This window comes from Lontra canadensis, unplaced genomic scaffold, assembly GCF_010015895.1.
Source record: "Lontra canadensis isolate GAN:19392208 unplaced genomic scaffold, GSC_riverotter_1.0 scaffold2, whole genome shotgun sequence".
NCBI lineage: Eukaryota > Metazoa > Chordata > Mammalia > Carnivora > Mustelidae > Lontra > Lontra canadensis.
Window position 1 is genome coordinate 14,507,957 of NW_022630996.1, and position 7,759 is coordinate 14,515,715.

The following is a 7,759-nucleotide window of genomic DNA, read 5'->3' on the forward strand; positions in this document are numbered from 1 at the left end:
AAACGTTACGTTATTTTTGGCTCATTTATTCAACAGCTTTTTTTTTTTTTTAAAGTAATGCCACACCCATTGTGGAGCCCAACATGAGGCTTGAACTCATAGCCCTAAGATTGAGACCTTAGCTGAGATCAGGAGTCAGATGCTCAACCGCCTGAGCCACCCAGGCACCCCTTGACAGCTGCGTAATGGCGTCCCACTCTGTGCTAAATAGTACATGGCATTCTGAAGTTGCTTCCAGGAAAGGTTAACTTTTTCCTGGGTTTATGAATCCATCATTTCTTTTTGTAAATTTCTGTTTGTGTCCCTTATCAGCTTTTCTGTCAACATGCAATTGTTCTTATAATTTATTTGAGGGGCATGTTTGTGTATGTTAGTGCTATTTGGGCAAATATTTTTCTCAGCTTCTTTGATTTTTTAAAATTTTTTGATTCTTTGGCAACACAGAACATTTACATTCTAATTAAGTGATTTTTGTCTTTTTTTTTCCCTCTGTGACTCTATTGTTAACATGGACTTAGGTTCCTACCCAGAAGTTAGAAGATATTCTTTTGATTTTTTAAAAAAATAATTTCATTTTTTGTACTAAGCTAACCAAATTAGAAGTAAGGTGTGAAGGAATTTTTTTTTTCACGTAGTTAGTCCCCCAGTATCCTTAATGGAGTCACTTGTCTTTCCCCAGTTAATTTTTAAACTGATAAGAACAGACACTACGCTTGATCTTAGCCAAAAGGCCGAGAAGCGATCCCCAGTTAATTTTTAGTGCTTCGTTTATTTTATTCTTTAAGACCTTTCACCGTTACATCTAACTGTAAGAGCCCATGAAATTTGGGGAATACTGGTATCTGAGTGGAGGGTGTGATAATATTTTTTCCCAACATTTTATGATTAAAAGCCTCAAGTATACAGTAAGGTTGAAAAAATTTCACAGTGAACCCCCCACCCATACCTCAGCTGGATTCTACAGTTACTATTTTACCATTTTTTTCGCCTTTATCATTTACCTATTCATGTGACAGTTTTTAAAACTCCTGAATCATGATTTGATTTTAAGTGGAATATCAAAGACATTTTCTTTCATTCTGGTTCCCCCCCCCCTCTAATTTGTAGGTTTGATTTCCAGGAAACTTTCAGCTCTTTATAGCAGTACAGTAGAGTAGTGAGTATGATAATACATACCGAGGGAAGCTGCTTTCCAAGCTATGTTTTGGTCCTCTAATTCTATGAATACGGTTTGATTTTTAAGGCTTATGGTGATCATTCACATGTGATAAATTTGTTTTGCAAACATTACTCCCTAGGAAGGGTTCCATCTTCCCATATGCAAGAGACTTGCTTTCTCTGTTCCTTTGGTTGGAGCTGAAGAGTACATTTAAGAGAGGAGGGCGCACAGTAGGCACCAAGAGGCTTGTAGAGGTCTGATGAGGGGGCCTTGTCCGAGCCAGCAAGGGGGCTGCCTGGGCATAGCAGGGTTTGAAAGAAAACTTTTGCCAGAGTCAGGTCACCTTCCCAAGTGGCCATCGTCAGGCTCTGCCATGGGAGCCCTTAGCATAGCGACTGCTCTGCCTTGGGCAGCCCATCACTTCAGACGTCTACTGGCGTGTGGCATCAAGTGTCCCTGGTTCACTGTGGGTGATTAGGTCAAACCTTATGTCAAGGAGTTTAATCACCTCTCCCAGTGTAATGGATGAGCTCCCTAAATTCCCATGAGTTTTGGAGGCCTGATAGCATCCCAGCCTTAGAGATGGGTTTGCAGCTGTGTCTTAACAGTAAACTGACCTACCAACATCTGCCTCGTAGCGGCGCCTACACCCAGCTGAACGGAAAATGCAGAGCCTGATAAAGACTGGCCTTTGGCTGTCACTAGACATTAATGGTGGTTTAATTTTTGTACTGGGTTTTCCTCCCTGCCATCTGAGCCTCAGTTTCCTATTTGTAAAATAAGTTGATTTTATGAGATCATGGAGAACATTTTTTTCTTTATTGAAAATCTGTGATTTTAATCTAGAACATTGCCTGTAGGTCAGGATCCACGCCTTTCTCAGAAATCTGGGAAGACTGTTCTTTTGGGGTTTTTGTTTTTGTTTTTGTTTTTGTTTTCAGTTTCTCTGATTAATACTTTCCAGGGTAGGACTACTGATGAAGTTCAAGTTCTCCAGACCTGGCCTCTGGGGCTGGGATATTAAAGCTGTTAGCTCCTGTGCAAGGGCTGAGGGGGCCTTCCCAAGATCATTCAGAGGAAGCCTTACTCACAGGAAGCGGATTCTCTGACTAGCTGCTTACCGAGCACGTTCCCCCTTGACCTCCAGGAGACTCACTCTGTGGTGGTCTGGTGTCACCTTTGTTCTAAATTCCTCGCCCTTAGTGAGCAATGCTGTGGGATTTTAGAAGTCTAGCCAGCTTCATCGCTTAGGCATTTAAGGATAGCTTCCCAGAAAAAAACTTAACATAACCTAAGTTGGTATTCTTATAACATCAGTATTCAAAAGAGGCATCCTCTTTGAGTGAATGATTTTCTTTTCTATTCTTTTTTTTTTTTTTTTAAGATTATATTTATTTGACGGCATGCACACACAGGCAGAGGGAGCAGTAGCGGGAGAGAGAGAGAAGCAGGGAACCAGACGTGGGGCTCCATCCCAGAACTTGGGATCCTGACCTGAGCCAAAGGCAGACGCTTAACCACTTAACCTACTGAGCCACCCAGGCACCCCTGAATGATTTTCAGAAAAAACAATGAAATAAACTGCGTTTTTCTAGTGCCGCTGTTCCCTCTCAAGTGTTTGTCCTCCAGCAAGAGTCAGCTTGTTGCTTCCCACACCTGCCCAGCCGTTTCCTGTTAGCCTGTCTTTGAGAAGCAGCTCCCCTCCATCCTTACTTGTGGCCCCCTTTCCGGCCCAGAGGAGCCCCACCATGGTACCTGCTCCCGGCCCAGGGCTGCCTTTCACACTGCAGATCCGCCAGTGCTAACGGGCTGAGTTTCTTTGGCATTCCTGAATTTGCCAGGAGCAAGGGAGGGTAGCTGGAAAGCACTCCTGTAACCTGTTATTTTCCTTACCGTTAAACTGTGAGGAAGGCTGACTCTTCCACCAGTCACTGCCATGCTCTACATCGGGTTTCTGAATCATCTCCCCAGTCCACAGCTCCCTTTAAAATTTTGCTTCCAGGCTAGATCTGCAGGACATAAGGTTGTGAGATCATAAATGCTACAGAGTGAGTATGAAGTTAATTTACCAGATCCCAGAATGTTATCCCTTGAAGTCCTGAGGAGGCCGCATCACAAGTGAGTCACGCCCATGTGGAACCTGGTGTCTGCAAAGGTGTCAACACGCCAGAAATATAAATAGCTTTAAGATGAGTTTATATTAAAACATAAAGTAAAGTTTGGGTATATTCACAGGCGGTGGGATTACTTAACAGGTTAGGAAGGAAAACATGAGATATTTGAGGTACATCCTTGAACATCTAAAATAGCTCAAATGAAATGCACTATGGTGTTACTCTGAAGGGTTTTTTAAAACCTCCACACGGGGTGCCTGGGTGGCTCGGTCGGTTAAGCATCTACCTTCAGCTCGGGTCATGATACCAGAGCCCTGGGATCGATTCCTGTATCAGGCTCCTTGCTCAGCAGGAGTCTGCTTCTCTCTCTCTCCCTCTGCCTACTTGGGCTCTATCTCTCTGTTGAGTAAATAAATTAAAAAACAAAACAAAACAAAAAATCTTAAAAAAAAAAAAAAAAAAAAAAGGTCAACACTGGGCCCAGAAACAATGTGTTGGATTGATGAGGAGTATTTTCTAGTGTAGCCTTTCTCATGGGCGGATTGAGCCTTGAGCGTTCTCCTATGAAGCTGAAGGATCTCTCTCTGGTGAGACAGTGTCCATGAGCTCTGACCTAGTCTGTACTGACCGTGACTGATCCGGAAGGCCAGCACACTGCCCGGGCATTTCCCGTGGCACCCGTGTTCTGGGGTCCGGGTTGTCAGGGACCACTTGTTTCTGTGTTCAGTCTGCCCCTTTTCACTCACATCAGCTGTAGGCGTGAGCAGACGTGTCCCAACCCGGGGGACTCGCCATGACACAGCAGTAGCAGCAGGAGCCAGCAGTGTGGGCTGAGCACTGTGCGTCTGTTTGGATAAATGATCCTGCGAGGCGGGTGCTCTCATCATACCCACTTTTCTGATGGAAAACTAAGGCTCGGAGAAGATCAGTCCTTTCTCCCAAGGTTATGCAGCAAGTATGTGGGGGAGCTAGGGTTCAGATCATAGCAGTCTGGCTCCTGAGCCTGGGCTTTTCCTATTTGGGAGGCATTTTTATCCTTTGGGGCCTCAGTTTCATGTGATCAGTTATCTTTCATGGTGCATCCCCCAAACCTGGGCATGCTGGTATTGTAGCTTGTCCTGGATCACCTGGTTACAGCTTGTTACGAGTGGTGTGTAGAACCACAGCCCACCCCCGGGGCTCCAGCCAATGTGCTGGTGGTTAGAGTATGTCCAAAAAATGGAATTAACAAAGCAGCTATCCCAGTGCTGAACTAACCAACTTGGTTATGACCCGTGATGGAATCCCTTTTCTTTTCTTTTTGGAAAGGAACAGAAGCTTATTAACCTTGTGCCTTCCAGTAGGTTCAGGCCCATTGTCAGGACCCCAGAATCTGTTGTCTTGTGAAATGCTTGTTGCGGAGTTGGCTGCAGAGCATCGCATCCGGGAAGGCTGCTCTGCCACCATGTGGCACAAAGGCCTTTCGTGCTCTGCCCTCTTTTCTTGACACTGCCCCCCGCCGCCATCGTCACCCTTCATCATTGTAGCTCCTCATGATTGCCCGTTGCATGGAAGCTCTTTCTTTTGCTCTCTTCCTATCCAACCACTATTTTTCCTTTTGAATGAACCCTCCTCCAGGTAGCCTCCCCTGACTGCCCGGGACCGGGTCGGGTGCCCCCATTTGCTTCCACAGCACCCTCTGCTTACCCTTTGTGCACGTACATACAAGGCTCTAACTTCCTGTTTCTTATCTGTCCTCCCTGATTGGCACTGGCATCGTAAGAGCTAGCAGGGGTACAGTTTACTTTTGGATGAACACCCTGACCCAGAAGATGGTGCCTGACGATGCCAGACAGTCAGCAAGTGTTTGAATGAGCGAGAGGTAGAAATGACATACTTGGTGACAATGGGAACTAACACAGTGTCTAATATTTATGGATTATAAGGGACTTTCGTATATGTTACTTTCCTGAATCCTCACAGCAGTTCTGGGGAGTAGATTTCTTGATCCCCATTGTACTAAGCTGGAAACATCTGCTTACCCTGGTGCGTATACACACTACAGTGGTCCCCACTTCCTGGTGGGGAGCGTGCTCCAGGACCACCCCCAGGGGATGCCTGAAACCTCGGATAGTGCCAAACCCTATAAATTTTTTCCTATCTACCTATGATAAAGTTTAATTTATAAATTAAGCTGAATAAGAGATTGACAACCATAACTAATAATGAAGTAGAATGATTATAATAATGTACTGTAGTAAAAGTTATATAAATAGGGTCTTTCTCTCAAAATAGCTTACTGTACTGTACTCACCCTTCTTGTGATGATGTGAGGTGATAAAATGGATTTGTGATGAGATGCAGTGAGGTGAATGACAGAAGCAATGTGACATAGCCTTCCGCTATCACTGACCTTGTGATAAGTCAGAAGGAAGATCATCAGCTCCCAGACTGTGGGTGACCATAGGTCACTGAGACCATGGGCAGCTGAAAGGGAAACTGTGGGTGAGTGGGGACGACTGTATTTGAGCCTCCGTCTTCTGACCCCACATCTTATGTTCTAATGTACCGTGTGAATATTACCTCTAGGTAAAACAGGTGTTAAAATCTGTAACAAAAGCAGTGTCATCCTTGGGGTGTCTGGGAGGCTCAGTTGGTGAAGTGTCTGCCTTTGGCTCGGGTCATGACCTCCAGGTCCTGGGATGGAATCCCAAGTCAGCTCCCTGCTCTGTCATCTTCTCTCTCTGCCCCTCCCCCTGCTGTCACTTAATGCACACACTCTCTCAAATAAACAAAAATCTCAAAAAAAAAAAAAAGGCAATGTCATTCTTAACCTAACCAACAAGATCCAGAGGGAGAATCAATACACTTTAATTTCTGTCCCTTTCCCTCTTGGCATCTTCCTACCTCCTAGAGACCCCAGTGAGAGCCTCACACTGACATGGGATGGATTCTTTCCAAGTTTCAAGGTGCTGGTGGTGAATCTCTGGTTTGTATTCGTCCCAGGCTGGCTGCCGCTCTTCCTTCCTTGGGCTTTGAGCTTTTTGGAAAAGTGGAGAGCCAGAGTTCAGATGGAGTCCCTGAGTGTGTTGACTGCGTAAGCTCGAGGTGTGTTGGGGAGTGAGAAGTGAATCAAGTAGGAGGTGTGTGTCCCCGGGCAGTGAGAAAGTCAGTAAGAGGATGTGAGTTGGGGGCTAATTGGTTTGGCAAGGAAGAGGCTGTAGAGAGGTTGCTGGCTGGATGGGCGTTGTAATAAACCTTGAACAAATCTTCATAACAGACTGGGGTGTTCTGCACAGGCCTGTGGGGGACCAGAGTGGGAGCAAGTGAGCTGACAGCATCTCTGGACACATGGAACTAGATGGGAATGACTTACCTGGGAGGCAGGGCCTGCATCATTCCTGCAAGCAGGTAGCCCAAGGAATAGGGCACGATTAGAGGGAGGGAGAGGGATCGGGGCAGCATTTCCTAAGCTGCAAAATTCAGAATTTCATCTTCAGCGCTGCTCTGGTCTAAGTGCTCCCAGCACTGTGGCCAAGGGAGGAATTTTTAATTTCATAGAGAAGTTAATTTTTGCCTTGACCGTAGAACTTAGGCCAAGTTCATAAATCCTTTCAGCAGTTGTTTGGGAGTGTCCGTTATGAACTTCTTTTATACCTGGTTATTTGCAGTCAGAAGATACATCAGCATTTATTACGGTTTTATTGGGTGTGAGGGAAGTGGGGGCAGGTCACCAGAGCTGTGGTTAGAGGGACCTCCTCTAGGCCATTCAGAGATCAAAGCAGCTCAGGGAGGTCGGAGAAGGCTCGTGTCATTGTTCATTCCCTCGTCAGGGCTCTCGTGAGCACCCCCTTGGTGCCAGGCTCTGGTTGGCACCAGGATGATGATGATGATGGTGGGGGGGGATTAAAAAAATAAGCATGGTCTCTGTCCAGTCTTAGAAGCCAAGTAAGTGCACTGAAGAGTGGGCTTAAAAAAAACAACAAACAAAAAACAAAAAAAAAATGCAAAACCAAAATACCCTCAGGCTGCGTGCTGTGAGGGAAAAGGTGCTTTAAGATGAAAGGGGGGGGGCTCCCTTTTGAGTGGTTCTCTGAAGAGGTAATTTCTAAGGTGGGAGCCAAAGGTTGAGAAAGGACTGTGTGGGTGGAGAAGTTGGGGGTGAAGTTTCTGAGCATAGGGAACGGCACATTTGGAAGGCTCTGGAGTGGGGACGTGTTTGGCCTTTGGGGATCAAGAAGGCAGCAGGTGTGGTCCAGGATGAGGGTTAGAGGGGCGAGCAGGTACGGCCCCTCCGTTTGGTCTGCCTCTGCTCTGGAAAGCGTCCATCTCAGAAGTCTCCTGGGGTCTCTTCACAACCCCTGTAAGTGTCTCCAGCCCAGGGCATCCCCCAGGCTCTCAGGAAAGCCCTCATCCCCAAGAGACTGCCTGCCATGCTCCTCTTCTGTTAGTGTCTCTTGTCAGGGGGAATAAGGACATAATAGTGAAAGCAGATTTTAGTGAACTT

The 7,759-nt window shown here is 46.0% G+C and overlaps 1 non-coding gene across 1 annotated transcript; it reads right to left on the reverse strand.

The window, feature by feature from the left end:
- Positions 1 to 547: 547 nt before the first annotated feature.
- LOC116878981 lies at positions 548 to 743 on the reverse strand. The gene has a single exon (XR_004384934.1). It is a non-coding gene; the product is annotated as a U2 spliceosomal RNA (small nuclear RNA).
- Between the last annotated feature and the right edge of the window lie 7,016 nt (positions 744 to 7,759).